Consider the following 15,790-nt stretch of genomic DNA (forward strand, 5'->3'; position numbering starts at 1 on the left):
CTGTACTGTAAAAGTGTTCGGACTTGATTGCCGTATTGCAGGGCATGATGAAGCCCCTAGCGAAGTAATGCGTACCAGAGTGTACGGGTGCAATTGATAAAAAAATACAAAGACAAGGAAAAAATCAAGTAATAAGCTGACGCCACAAATATTGAGGCGCAAACTATTTTCCACTGTAATTTGATTGATACGTCAAGGCGTATTTGTACAAGTAATGCGATAAGCAAATAAGGCTATTTGACATGCCATGAACAAGAGGGAGCTACGTGCGGGTATGTAAAATAGGTATAACGATCGTTAGCAGACACCACCTGGGGATTCCCTTGTACGGCAAAGCTCCTCGCCTTCTTGGTGTATCTGTCCCATTGTAGGTACGATGATCAGGTTATCAGAAAAGCCTCGAGAAGTGAAAAAACTAAAATAAAAAAGAAAAGATGAAGGTATGCGGATCCAGGGGCAGTTGAACCGCATTATGGAACACAATCTAACTGTGCCTTTGTCCGTGCCCATGGTATTTTGAGTGCGTAGTTGTGTACACGTAGTGATGGAGTCATGTACCTAGGGTAGGGTCACAGGCCTGATCTAAGTACCCTGCCCAAGGACACCCTTTGAAGAGATCACCTTCCAGTCGACTTACGAGGGACTCACTCGACTGACTTGAAGGACTCGACCACGAAGACTCACTCGACCACCAGAAGGTCAAGAGGCACTCTGCACTGCAACAGTCTGTAATTAAGTAGACTTAATGATAGTAAAGACACTTTATGTGGGGCGTTACCAGTAATGCCCCGGACTTAATGTACCTTAAACCCTTCATTACGTGGGTTGGCTGGGGTCCTGGCGCACTCTATATAAGCCACCCCCCCTCCACAGGCAGAAGGGTTCGGCACCCTGTAATCCATATACACATAATCCACTCGACCGCCTCTGGGCTCCGAGACGTAGGGCTTTTACTTCCTCCGAGAAGGGCCTGAACTCGTACATCTCTTGTGTTTACAACCTCTCCATAGCTAGGACCTTGCCTCTCCATACCTACCCCCACTCTACTGTCAGGTTTAGATCCACGACAGTTGGCGCCCACCGTGGGGCGGGTGTTTTAGCGATTTTGTGGAGAAGTTGCGATTCTTCCGAGTACTTTCATCATGGTAGCTGCTGGAGTTTTGGTCGAGGGTCGAGAGATTCGTCTCGGTGCTCTCACCTTCGTCGCCGACGACTCCGCCTGGCTCCAGGAGGCTCCACTCGACGTCGATGCGCTCTCCGTCCGCGGTGCGACGCATTTTCGCGCATGTGTCCGCGGCATTCTGCTGCGGCAACCGTCGACCCCATATCGGTCGACTCCCCTATCGACCACCCTCCCGGTCTCCCGCCAGCGCAAGCGCTCGGGTCGGTCGAGGCTTCAGCGGTGGGTGAGACACGCGGTGGCTCGCCAGACGGCCACCACCCAAGTTGCGGCAATCGAGCCCGACGAATCTCTCTACGGCCTGTTCGATCTGTCGACTGGCTCCGTAGAGACTGCATCCGAATGCGATAGCAGTGATCCAGCGGCGGAAATCCTGATGGTCGATGGGCCTCGCAGCCCCCCTGGCTTCGCCTGTGATGGTGGGGCAGGCGACGGAGGCGACCCCGCACGAGACCACGAAGAGTACCAGCCCGAACCACTCGACTCTCTGCAAAGAGAGGAACTTCGACGCAGGAACATGGATGCCCTGCATACTCCCATTGCAGGAGAAACCCCCGAGGCTCGCGCCTTGGAGGAGGCACGTTTGGCCAATTTGGCCGAACGCGCTCGCCTGGAGAATCTTCAGCGAGCACTCGACGAGCGCGCGCGGCAACGAGTTCCCGACGCCAATCGACGTCAACTCTTCCCGCCGACTCAGGTATATCGAACCCCAATCCAGAATTTAGCAGCTGCGACCCGTATAGCAGAGTCCATCCAGCCCTCTCAGTCGGAAGCTGGCAGAGGCTTGATGCAGATCAGGGATCTGCTCCGGGCAGCAGGAGATCAGAATTCAGCCGTGTCACAGTCACGCAACAGAATTCACAGTCGATCCGTCGCTGCGAATACGGTTCAGTCGGTTCACAGTCCCAGATCGCCTCCGCGGCGTGAAGGGCGCGAGAATCGGCGAGACCAATATGGAGACCGACACGACCGAGATGATAGGCGTCGAGTGCCCACTTCCCCTCCGAGGGGTGGGTCTTACGCTCCTCGGCAGCAAGATGACAGACGTCAGCTCAGTGCGGGGCGAAGAGTTCCAGTCGACCCCAGAGAACCAGGCTTCGACGCGCGATCTATTATCGTGCAAGGCTTGGTCGACCGGAACAGAGCCCATCGAGGTGGACTCGACAGAGATGCGCCCACGAGCAGTCGAGTGCATGTTTCTGGTCCGGAATGTTTCAGCAGAGCTATCAGAGCCGCAGTGATTCCTCCCAATTTCAGGTTGGCAACAGGAGTCGGCAAGTTCACCGGTGAGCCTAAGCCTGAAACTTGGCTTGAGGACTACCGAGTGGCGGTTCAGATTGGTGGTGGGAATGACGAGGTGGCCATGAAGCATTTGCCCCTCATGTTGGAAGGTTCTGCCAGAGCGTGGTTGAATCAGTTAGCTCCTAGCAGCATTTACACTTGGGAAGATCTGTCCCGAGTGTTCGTCAGAACGTTTGAAGGAACTTGCAAGCGACCGGCTGGATTGACGGAGCTGCAAGTCTGCGTGCAGAAGACCAATGAGACTCTCAGGGAGTATATTCAGAGATGGATCACTTTGCACCATACTGTAGAGAATGTGTCTGATCATCAGGCAGTCTGCGCCTTCAAGGATGGTGTCAAGAACAGAGAATTGAGTTTGAAATTTGGTCGAACCGGAGACATGACCTTGAGTCGGATGATGGAAATTGCTACCAAGTACGCCAACGGCGAAGAAGAAGACCGACTCCGAAGCGGCAAGCACAAGCCGAGCCAGTCGGAGAAGGGAAACACCAGTCGGAAACAGAAGTGGAAGGCTGAACCGGCAGCTCCTGTAGAGGCTCTGGCCATGACTCATGGAAAGTTTAAAGGGAAATCAAAAGGATCCTGGAACCCTAAGAAGGTAAAGGATAAAGAAGGGAACGACGTGATGGATATGCCGTGTCACATCCACACGAAGAAAGACGAAGAAGGGAATATCATTTACCCAAAGCATACCACTCGCCAATGTCGACTCCTGATCCAGCAGTTTCAAGGAAAACAGTCTAAGGACAAGGAAAAGGAGTCGGACAAGGCCAAAGACAAGGAGGACAGTGAGGAAGGATATCCGCATGTCAACTCCACTCTGATGATCTTTGCAGATGTGGAAAGCAAGAGTCGATTGAAAGTCATTAACCGCGAGGTGAACATGGTTACCCCAGCAAAAGCAAATTATCTGAGATGGTCCCAAACACCCATCACATTCGACCAATCTGATCACCCGACTCATATTGCCACCCCTGGGAGGCAAGCTTTGGTGGTCGATCCAGTTGTCGAAGGCACTCGACTGACAAAGGTGCTGATGGACGGTGGTAGCGGGCTGAATTTGTTGTATGCAGACACACTGAAAGGAATGGGCATTCCGATGTCCCGACTGAGCACCAGTAACATGAGCTTTCATGGAGTTATACCAGGGAAGAAAGCCGAGTCACTCGGCCAAATAGCTCTGGACGTGGTGTTTGGTGATTCGAAGCATTTTCGCAAAGAGAAGTTGACGTTTGAGGTCGTGGATTTTCAGAGTGCATATCATGCCATTTTGGGGAGACCAGCTTATGCACGGTTCATGGCTCGACCATGTTACGTGTACCTCAAATTGAAGATGCCCGGCCCCAAAGGAGTGATCACTGTCACCGGTGATCGGAAAAAGGCAGAAGAGTGCTTTCAGAAGGGCTCAAAGATTGCTGATTCCCAGGTGACAGCGGTCGAGTTTGAAGAATACAAGCAAAACGCAGATCCGAGTGATTTGCTGCGATCCAAGAAACCTGCCACAGAATCTGCATTTCAGTCATCCGGTGATACGAAGCCTGTTCACATTCACCCGACCGACCCCGATGCAGCCCCGACCCACATCTCCACAACACTCGACCCGAAATAGGAAGAAGCGCTCATCCAGTTCCTCCGTGAGAACTGGGACATTTTTGCATGGAAGCCCGCTGACATGCCAGGTGTTCCCAGGGGACTGGCTGAGCATCGCCTAAGAGTCGACTCATCAGCAAAACTAGTCAAAGAGCATCTTTGGCGGTCCACCGTCCAGAAGAGAAAAGCCATTGGTGAGGAAGTGGCTCGACTGTTGGCGGCAGGATTTATCCGAGAGATATACCACTCCGAATGGCTCGCTAATGTCGTCATGGTTCCTAAGAAGGACAAATCGCTCCGAATGTGCATTGATTTCAAGCACATCAACCGGGCCTGCCCGAAAGATCATTTTCCTCTCCCTCGCATAGATCAAATTGTTGACTCAACCGCGGGATGCGAGAGATTGTCTTTTCTAGACGCCTACTCCGGATACCACCAGATCCGTCTGTACGGACCCGACGAGGTAAAAATAGCTTTCATCACTCCATTCGGGTGCTTCTGCTATATCACCATGCCATTCGTCCTCAAGAATGCCGGAGCCACATTTATGCGAATGATTCAGAAGTGTCTACTCACTCAAATCAGTCGGAATGTGGAAGCGTATATGGATGATATCGTCGTCAAGTCACGAAAAGGTTCCGACCTGCTCGCTGACCTCGCCGAAACATTTGCCAACCTCAGAAGGTATGATATCAAGCTCAATCCATCAAAGTGCACATTCGGAGTTCCTGGTGGCAAGTTACTCGGTTTTCTCATTTCCGAGCGAGGGATCGATGCTAATCCAGAAAAGATCGGCACTATTCTCCGAATGAAACGCCCTGTGCGAGTGCACGATGTCCAGAAGCTTACTGGATGCTTGGCCGCATTAAGTCGATTCATCTCACGACTCGGTGAAAAGGCATTGCCTCTTTACCGACTGATGAAGAAGGCAGACAAGTTCGAGTGGACTCCAGAAGCTGATGCAGCATTTGCCGAGCTAAAAGCTCTGCTCTCCACCCAGCCGGTGCTTGCTGCTCCAGTCAGCAAAGAGCCTTTGTTGCTTTATATCACAGCCACAGGACAAGTCGTCAGTACAGTGCTTACGGTCGAGCAGGAAGAAGAAGGAAAAGCTTTCAAAGTTCAGCGCCCAGTGTATTATTTGTCTGAAGTCTTGACTCCATCCAAGCAGAGATATCCTCATTATCAGAAGCTTGTGTATGGAATATACATGACCACAAAGAAGGTTGCTCATTATTTCTCTGATCATTCCATCACAGTCGTCAGCTACGCTCCACTATCAGAGATTTTGCACAACAGAGATGCAACTGGTCGAGTGGCGAAATGGGCGATTGAACTTCTTCCCCTTGATATCAAGTTTGAGGCAAAGAAAGCCATTAAGTCCCAGGCAATAGCAGATTTCCTCGCCGAGTGGATTGAACAGCAGCAGCCGACTGAAGTTCACTCGGAGCATTGGACCATGTTTTTTGATGGCTCTAAGATGTTGAATGGTTCCGGTGCTGGGGTTGTCCTGGTTTCCCCCAGAGGAGATAAGCTCAGATATGTGCTCCAGATTCACTTTGATTCCTCCAACAATGAGGCAGAGTATGAGGCCCTCTTATACGGATTGCGCATGGCCATTTCACTCGGCGTCCGTCGCCTGATGGTCTATGGAGATTCAGATTTAGTGGTCAACCAAGTGATGAAGGAGTGGGACGTGAGAAGCCCAGCCATGACTGGATACTGCAGCGCAGTGAGGAAACTGGAAAAGAAGTTCGAGGGGTTGGAGCTCCATCATATACCCCGACTGAAAAATCAAGCAGCTGATGATCTAGCAAAGATAGGTTACAAGAGAGGAGCCATTCCGAGTGGTGTGTTCTTGGAGCATATACACACTCCGTCAGTCAAAGAAGATCCTTTCACCGAAGAAGCTCCACAGCCCAAGAGTGCCACAGATCCGACTGAGGTTGAAGTCCCAGCAGTGGTCGACTTGGTCATGGAGATCTTGGTGGTCATTCCCGACTGGATAGTTCTGTATATCGCGTATATCCTCAGAAAAGAGCTTCCGGAGGATGAGGAAGAGGCTCGACAGATCGTCCATCGATCTAAAGCCTTTACCGTAATCAAAGGACAGTTATATAGAGAAAGCGTGACTGGAGTTGGTCAGAAGTGCATAACACCAGAAGAAGGTCGAATCATCCTTAATGATATCCACTCGGGGACCTGTGGTCATCATGCGTCCTCTCGGACCATCGTGGCCAAAGCATACCGAGCTGGATTTTACTGGCCAAAGGCGAATGAGATGGTGAAGGAAATAGTGGATAAGTGCGAGGGATGTCAGTTCTACTCGAATATGTCGCGCAAGCCTGCATCAGCTCTGAAGACCATTCCACTCGTCTGGCCTTTCGCGGTATGGAGGTTGGACATGGTCGGTCCTTTGAGAACAGGTCGAAGTGGCTTCACGCATGTACTGGTGGCAGTCGACAAGTTCACCAAGTGGATTAAGGCTAAACCAATCAAGAACCTTGATGTCGGTACTGTTGTTAGCTTCATCACGGAACTGATATTCAGATATGGAGTCCCGCACAGCATCGTTACGGATAATGGGTCGAACTTTGACTCGGAGGAATTCAGGGACTTCTGCAACTCTCAAGGCACACGAGTCGACTACGCTTCAGTCGCCCATCCGCAGACGAATGGTCAAGCAGAGCGAGCCAATGGCCTGATTCTTAAGGGATTGAAACCCCGACTGATGCGTGATCTCAAGCATGCAGCTGGAGCGTGGGTCGACGAACTTCCCTTGGTGCTTTGGGGACTGCGGACCACACCTAATCGATCGACCGGAAGAACTCCATTCTTCTTGGTCTACGGAGCTGAAGCAGTCTTGCCGAGTGATCTTCTCCACAATGCTCCTCGAGTTGAGATCTACAACGAAGCAGAAGCTGAACAAGCGCGGTAGGACGCAGTCGACCTTTTAGAGGAAGAAAGGGAGATGGCTCTGATCCGATCGACCATCTACCAACAAGATTTGCGTCGTTTCCACGCCAGAAATGTGAGGGGTCGAGCCTTCCAGGAAGGAGATTTAGTTCTCCGAGTGGATCAGAAGAAACATCACAAGCTTGCTCCTTCTTGGGAAGGACCCTTCATCGTCACCAAAGTTCTCCACAACGGGGCGTACCGTCTTTACAACGTCGAACATAATATCGACGAGCCCCGAGCTTGGAACGCGGAACTACTCCGCCCATTTTACACTTAAGTTTATCACTCGGATGAGTTGCAATAAAGTACTCCTGTAGTTCATGGATTTCAAAATAATAGTGTCATAGTTCCTCCATAATTTTTGTCACTTTTTATTTTGTCCAATGAATTTTTTCCCTCAGTGGGTGACTTAGCCGCGAATCCGTTTCGCCCAAGTTTGTAAAAATCCTTACCGAGTGGTGAGCCAGACTCCCACTCGGAGGCTTAGCCGCGAATCCGTTTCGCCTAAGTTTGTAAAAATCCTTACCGAGTGGTGAGCCAGACTCCCACTCGGAGGCTTAGCTGCGAATCCGTTTCGCCTAAGATTAAATAAAATCCTACCGAGTGGTAAGCCAGACTTCCACTCGGGGGCTTAGCTGCAGTCCAAGTACTCGCCTAAGTTATAAAAATCCTACCGAGTGGTAAGCCAGACTTCCACTCGGAGGCTTAGCTGCAGTCCAAGTACTCGCCTAAGTTATAAAAATCCTACCGAGTGGTAAGCCAGACTTCCACTCGGAGGCTTAGCTGCAGCCCAGTGCTCGCCTAAGATATAAAAATCCTACCGAGTGAAGAGCAAACCTCTCACTCGGGGGCTTAGCTGCAGCCCAGTGCTCGCCTAAGATATAAAAATCCTACCGAGTGAAGAGCAAACCTCTCACTCGGGGGCTTAGCTGCAGCCCAGTGCTCGCCTAAGATATAAAAATCCTACCGAGTGAAGAGCAAACCTCTCACTCGGGGGCTTAGCTGCAGCCCAGTGCTCGCCTAAGATATAAAAATCCTATCGAGTGAAGAGCAAACCTCTCACTCGGGGGCTTAGCTGCAGCCCAGTGCTCGCCTAAGATATAAAAATCCTACCGAGTGAAGAGCAAATCTCTCACTCGGGGGCTTAGCTGCAGCCCAGTGCTCGCCTAAGATATAAAAATCCTAAGTGGATTAAGGAATAAGCCGACTGCAGTGAGCGTCTTGCTTTGAACCTACAAAAGACATTTCAAGCCAAAAGCAATCATATTCAAACATCAAATTCAAGTTCGGAACGATACCTAAAGGAACCGAAAGTGCTCAGGCGCTAAGCCTGTTAAGGTTTATCGGTTACAACTCCACTCGGCATACCGAGGCAAATTTAAAGCGTCGAGCTTAAAAGAAGTTTTTTTACCCCTCCTGTGGAGGGCTGGAAGGTGCAACAAACTCATCAAGATCAATTCCATCTGCGATCCGAGTGGCAGCACCAATGAAAGTTTCCATAAAGGACCTGAAGTCGTGTTTCTTGGTGTTGGCCACCCGGAGGGCCGCCAGCTTGTCTTCTCGCGCATCTTTGCAGTGGACTCGGGCCAAACACAGAGCAACATCTGCACCGCACCGAGCCGAGGACTTTTTCCACTCCTGCACTCGACCAGGGACCGTGTTCAAGCGAGCCATCAGCGACTCGAGGTCGTGCTGGAGTGTCTCCCTGGGCCAGAGCGTTGAGTCGATGCGAGATGTGGCGACCTTCAGCCGTGCAAGATAGTCCACGACAGCTTCAACACGGGACTCCAGTCGGAAAACATTCATGGCAACTTCGTCGTTCACCGGAGAATTGACGGGGTCAAGGTTTGGTTCCAGCCGGCTAGTCTCTTCTTCAAAGTCTTGACAAAATTCTGCAAGGGCGATCACCGAGTCAAGGCAATGGTCGAATGGAAAAATCACAGTTGAAAATGATTGTTGAGCATAAAGGTTTACCTTCAAGCATAAGGAACAGCTTCTTGGCAAGACCACTCAGGAAGGCCTCCAGATCATTTTTCTTCCCAAGAGCAGCTTTTAGATTGGTATTTTCTTGTTCAAGCTTGGTGACTGAAGCTAACTTCTCGTCAGCAAGCTTGATCTTCTCAGCTAGTTCAAGGTCTTTTTTCTGTTGGGCCTCCTTCACCTTACCTGCAAGTTACAGCAAGATCAGATTTTGAAACAAATAAAGGGAAAAAGCAGTCGTCGAGGTCTCACCAAACATACCTTTGGTCTCCTCCTTTGCCTTCGTCAGATTCTCCTGAGCCAGCTTCAAATCCAGCTCGAGCTGAATGTGCTTGTTTTCCAGCTCAGTGTAGCGAGCCGCAAGGTCACAGGATCTCTGCGAAGAATCAATCGACTAAATGTCAAAGATAATTCACTTCCGAGTGGAACAGGAAAAATCATGCGTTTCTAAGACTACAGCCGAATACAAGCATTCGACCGTAGTCTCGGGGACTACACGCAGTGGGTGCACTCAGCGTGCCCCCACTAATCCTATTGAAGACAGAGTCGACCAGTCGACCTAAAAAAAACAAGATGTATTCTTTAAGACTATAATCGACTGCAAGCAGTCGACCACAGTCTCGGGGACTACACCCAGTGGGTGCACTCAGCGTGCCCCCACCGGTTTGTGAAATCCATTCGCCATCGTCGAATGACTTAAAGACTGAACTTATAAAGCCTAAGGCCGACTGCCAGCAGTCGACCTTAGCCTTGGGGACTACACCCAGTGGGTGCACTCAGCGTGCCCCCACCGGTTTGCGAAATCCATTCGCCATCGTCGAATGACGGAAAGACTGAACTTATAAAGTCTAAGGCCGACTGCCAGCAGTCGACCTTAGCCTTGGGGACTACACCCAGTGGGTGCACTCAGCGTGCCCCCACCGGTTTGCGAAATCCATTCGCCATAGTCGAATGACGGAAAGACTGAACTTATAAAGCCTAAGGCCGACTGCCAGCAGTCGACCTTAGCCTTGGGGACTACACCCAGTGGGTGCACTCAGCATGCCCCCACCGGTTTGCGAAATCCATTCGCCATAGTCGAATGACGGAGACTGAACTTATAAAGCCTAAGGCCGACTGCCAGCAGTCCACCTTAGCCTTGGGGACTACACCCAGCGGGTGCACTCAGCGTGCCACCGCTAACACGGAGTTTAAATCGACACACCCACTGGGTGATTACCATAAATTCTGGAAAGAAAAGTTTTTGATAGCATATCCTAACAGAACAAGCAGTGGTCGACTGACCTGAACATTGCTTTGAAGGGCGGAACTGGCGTCGTAAGCTGCCTGGCTCGCATCCCGGATGGTCTTCAACTGCTCCATCATGATCCCTGCCTGGCATATCGCCTCCTTCGCGGCGCCAGCTTGGTCCTCTGGGACGTGGTGCGTCGTGAAGAGGGAGGGCTGCAGAGCGCTCGTCAGTGGATCTGCGAAGGACACAGTGTGTCGAGTGGTGTTCTCTTCCTCCGCGACCAGAGTCTCAGGCACCGTCACATCCTGGGGCACCCTGCCGGCAGACGCTTTCCTACTCCTTCTGTGCTTCAGCGGTTCCTCATCTTCATCATCATCAGGGAGAGTGATAACAACATTGGATGGAGCTATAGAAAAGAATCAGAATTAGAGATCATGAGTCAGTCGACTAGAAACAGTGTTAAGAGTATAGTACCAGGTTTTGAGGTTGCTGCGTCCTCCATCTCATGGTCGTCAGCCCGGGCTGAGGTCTCAGAAGTAGCAGCACTGCAACTCCAAAGAATCAGTCTACTAACTCCAGCGCCAACCAGAGATAAAGTTCGCACAAAACAAGAAGACTTAAGCAGCATGATTACCCTGATATGGTGGGGATGGACACCTTCATCTTCGGTAGGAGCTTGGTCGGCTTTGACGGGGCCGCCCTGGGCTGCTTCGACGCCTTTTCAGTCGGCGCCGGAGAGGTGGTCCAAGGGCGCTTGGTCGACTGTGTAACAGTCGCAACCCCCTTGCCACGTTCAGTCGCAGGGTCATGGACAAGCTTCGACCGCCTTTCCGAGCGCGGTGGTGCGACCTCCTTCCCCTCCTCTTCTTCGTCCTCATCATCATCGTCATCATCGTCATCATCATCATCATCCTCCTCAGCGGCGTCCGAGTCCCACTCCTCCTCCTGGCTCTCGCCCCCGCTCGCTTCTCCCTCCTCAGTCGGAGCCTGTGCTCCATTGGGCATCGAGTATAGCTCAGTGAGGACCTGATAGACATCAAGACAAAGATCAGTCGACCGATCGGCAGAGAAAACAGAAATAAATGTGACAAGAATACAATGGGAAGTGGAGCAGACATACCTTGTTTGGATCACTGTGGTGGTCGAGCGGAGGAATCCTTCTGGCCCCGCGAGGGTTATCCTTGTTCCCAGTAACAGCGGCCATCCACCTTTCCAGAGTGGCATCGTCGACTGCTTCTGGATTGACCCGAGTCACATCCTCAGTCCCGCAGTACAACCACATGCAATGGCTCCGGAACTGAAGAGGCTGGATACGACGCCTAAGAAAAACCTCCAGGAGATCCATACCCGTCACTCCCTCCCGAACCAACTGAACTACACGCTCCATCAGCATCTTCACGTCAGCTTTCTCCTCCAGAATCACCTTCAGAGAGGAGGGCTTGTTCACTCGGCCCATGGTGAACTGAGGGAGTCCACTCAACTGCCCCGGCGTCGGCTGATCCTGGCAGTAGAACCAGGTCGACTGCCAGCCTCTGACTGACTCGGGAAATGTCATGGCTGGGAAGGTGCTCTTGTTCCTCACCTGGATCCCCAGACCCCCACACATTTGGACAACTTGGGTTTTTTCGTCGCCTGGGCTCGCCTTCTTCACGGTCTGAGAGCGACACGTGAATATGTGCTTGAACAAGCCCCAATGCGGTCGACAACCCAGAAAACTCTCACACATGGACACAAACGCGACAAGATAGGCGATAGAATTCGGGGTGAAGTGGTGGAGTTACGCTCCAAAGAAGTTCAAGAAACCACGGAAGAAAACGCTCGGCAGCAAAGAAAATCCGCGGTCGACATGGGTAGCCAGAAGCACGCACTCACCCTCTTCCGGCTGGGGCTGCCACTCTTTCCCCGGAAGCCTTGCAGCTCCATGAGGGATCAGGCCCTCGTTGGCCATGTCAAGGAGATCCGTCTCCGTGATGGTCGATTGGATCCAATCTCCCTGGACCCAGCCTTTCGGCAGGCGAGATCTAGACGAAGACCCGCCGCGACTGGTGGATCTCCCCTTCGCCTTCTCCGTCGCCAACGCCTTCTTCGCGCGTTCCAGCGCCGCCGTCTTCTCCTTGACCATGGCTGCCGGCGAGACGCGCGAGGAGAAGCTGTGCGGAGGCGAGAGCGAGCGCGTTGGGCGGAGACGAAGGGAGCAGAGAGAGAATGTTGAGGCACTGCTCAAAAAACCCTCGTCGGGCGCGTTTATAAGATCCCTTCCGAGTGGATGACAGGTGGGCCCGGTCGATCTAATCATATCCTGAAACAATTGCGCGGACATGATACGTGGCGAAAAAGCGGCACGGGGATCGAGGCGTCTATGCCCTGTCCCATCCGAGCGCCGCGGTCCGCCCCGCTTCGCGCGCTTCCCCAAATTTTGTATCCCGCGGAATCCGCGAACGGCAGATCGGTCTGCCAGACGCGGGATTTCCTGCGATCCGTCGCTCGGAAATCGGCGAAGTCCAAAAGACCACTCGACGAAGGAAAAGAATGGATCGAGTCGACTGAAGAAAAGTTGTTCACTATCAACAAAGAGATTTTTTGGTTCAAAACAACGCACGACCAGTATGCGAAGGCTAATCAAAAACAGCATCAACTCCTTCATCACTCACGCCTCAATCCATTCGGGGGCTAATGATGGAGTCATGTACCTAGGGTAGGGTCACAGACCTGATCTAAGTACCCTGCCCAAGGACACCCTTTGAAGAGATCACCTTCCAGTCGACTTACGAGGGACTCACTCGACTGACTTGAAGGACTCGACCACGAAGACTCACTCAACCACCAGAAGGTCAAGAGGCACTCTGCACTGCAACGGTCTGTAATTAAGTAGACTTTATGATAGTAAAGACACTTTATGTGGGGCGTTACCAGTAACGCCCCGGACTTAATGTACCTTAAACCCTTCATTACGTGGGTTGGCTGGGGTCCTGGCGCACTCTATATAAGCCACCCCCCCTCCACAGGCAGAAGGGTTCGGCACCCTGTAATCCATATACACATAATCCACTCGACCGCCTCTGGGCTCCGAGACGTAGGGCTTTTACTTCCTCCAAGAAGGGCCTGAACTCGTACATCTCTTGTGTTTACAACCTCTCCATAGCTAGGACCTTGCCTCTCCATACCTACCCCCCACTCTACTGTCAGGTTTAGATCCACGACACGCGGCACAAATGTCATCGCTTGATTGGGACTGGGACGGAGGCCGACTTGCTAGTCAAGCTCTGGACGAGCTGGATAGTCCTGCTGCAGAGTGGTTCGGACTCGCTTTACGGTATCCGGGGCTTTATTGCCGAATTGAGGTTCTGCCTAAAAAGGCTACTCTGTACTTCTGCTACAAGGGCCGCGGTGTGCTCCTCAGTACGGAGGGAGCGCTCCATTTTTCCATTGAGCGTTATTACACCGTGTGGTCCGGGCATCTTGAGCTTGAGGTAGGCATAGTGCGGCACCGCATTGAATCTAGCGAATGTGGTTTCTCCAAGTAGTGCATGATAACCACTGCAGAAGGGGACGATATCGAAGATTAACTCTTCGCTTCGGAAATTATCCAGGGATCCAAAGACCACTTCCAGTGTGAGTGAGCCCGTACAGCAGGCCTCTACACCTGGCATGACACCTTTAAAGGTGGTTTTGGTGGGCTTGATCCTTGAGGGATCGATACCCATTTTGCAGACTCTATCTTCATAGAGCAGGTTAAGGCTGCTGCCACCATCCATGAGGACTCGCGTAAGGTGGAATCCATCAATATTGGGTCAAGGACCAGTGCGGCTGAACCGCCATGATGGATACTAGTCGGATGGTCCCTGCGATCGAAGGTGATCGGACAGGAGGACCATGGGTTGAACTTTGGGGTGACTTGCTCCATCGCGTAGACGTCCCTCAGTGCATTCTTGCGCTCCTTCTTGGGGATATGGGTGGCGTATATCATGTTCACCGTTTTAACTTGGGGGGGATTTCTTCTGTCCCCCTATGTTCGATGGTCGGGGTTCCTTGTCATCGTCATCGCTTTGCGACCCTTTCTCCTTATTCTCGGTGTTTAACTTGCCGGCCTTTTTGAAGACCCAACATTCTTTGTTGGTATGATTGGCTGGTTTATCAGGAGTGCCATGGATTTGGCATGGTCGGTCTAGTATGCGGTCCAAACTGGACGGGCTCGGATTACTTCTCTTAAATGTCTTTTTCTGCTGACTGGACTTAGAGCCGCTAAATCCGGCGTTGACCGTCGTGTCTTGGGTGTTATCCCCATTGTTTTGATGCTTATGTCTATTGCGCCGGGGCTTGCCGTTGCTGTTTCTCGCTTCAGAAGTGCTAGGTTCGCTTGTATTGTTGTTGCTACGGGCTAGCCAGCTGTCTTCGCCTGCATAGAGGCGGGTCATGTGTGTCGTAAGGGCTGACATGGACTTCAGTTTTTCTTGGCCAAGGTGTCTGGCCAGCCATTCATCGCAGATGATGTGTTTAAAGGCCGCTAGGGCTTCGGCGTCCGGACAGTCGACGGTCTGGTTGTTTTTAGTTAAGAACCGAGTCTAGAATTTCCTGGCTGACTCTCCAGGCTGTTGGATTATGTGACTTAAGTCATCAGCATCCGGAGGTCGGACATATGTGCCTTGGAAGTTGTCGAGGAAGGCGTCCTCCAAGTCCTCCCAGCTGCCAATGGAGTTTTCGGGCAGACTGTTCAACCAATACCTAGCTAGTCCTTTGAGTTTGAGCGGGAGGTACTTGATGGCATGAAGATCATCGCCGCGGGCCATATGAATATGGAGAAGAAAGTCCTCAATCCATACCTCGGGGTCTCTTATGCCATCGTATGATTTGATGTTAATGGGTTTAAACCCTTCTGGCAAATCATGTCCCATTACTTCATCAGTGAAGCAAAGGGGGTGTGCAGCGCCTCTATATGGGGCCAAGTCGTGACGTAGCTCGGATGGAGTTCGTCTGTGGTTTTCGGCCCGGACGTAATTATGTTTATCACATTCAGCCAGATGGCCATTGTCACGCGTCGGTGCACGCCTCCGTGATCCATAGATAGATGTTGTCTGACCTGCTCTATTTTTGAAATCATGCCGTAGGTCATGTGTATATCCCCGAGCTGTTGTATTTGTTCAGCGAGGCAATGCGGGCTGGTGTTCGGCTCGAGGTGTCGCTTTATCCTGGCCACATGGTGGTCGGTCAGCCACATTGTACCTTGGTAGACGGACTTCAGCGCCTCATCATCGAACTGTGGTAACAGTTTGCGCTTCGGGTAGGTTTTGGTTGGGCGCTCGAGGCCATATTCCTCGGCTGCCAGGACATCAGTCCATCTTTCATTGAGCAGGTCTTGATCAGCTTGAAGATGCTGCTGCTTCTTTTTCAGGCTTCTCGCCGTAGCAATTAGCTGATGCTTAAAGTGTTCCTATTCGGTGGGCTCCTCAGGCACGATGAAATCTTCGTCGCCAAGGCTCACCTCGTCCTCGGAGAGCGGAAGGTAGTTGCTATCCTCCGAGTCTTCATTCATGGCCTGTTCGCCAGGGCTGACT

This window comes from Triticum dicoccoides, chromosome 3B (genome assembly GCF_002162155.2).
Source record: "Triticum dicoccoides isolate Atlit2015 ecotype Zavitan chromosome 3B, WEW_v2.0, whole genome shotgun sequence".
Lineage (NCBI taxonomy): Eukaryota > Viridiplantae > Streptophyta > Magnoliopsida > Poales > Poaceae > Triticum > Triticum dicoccoides.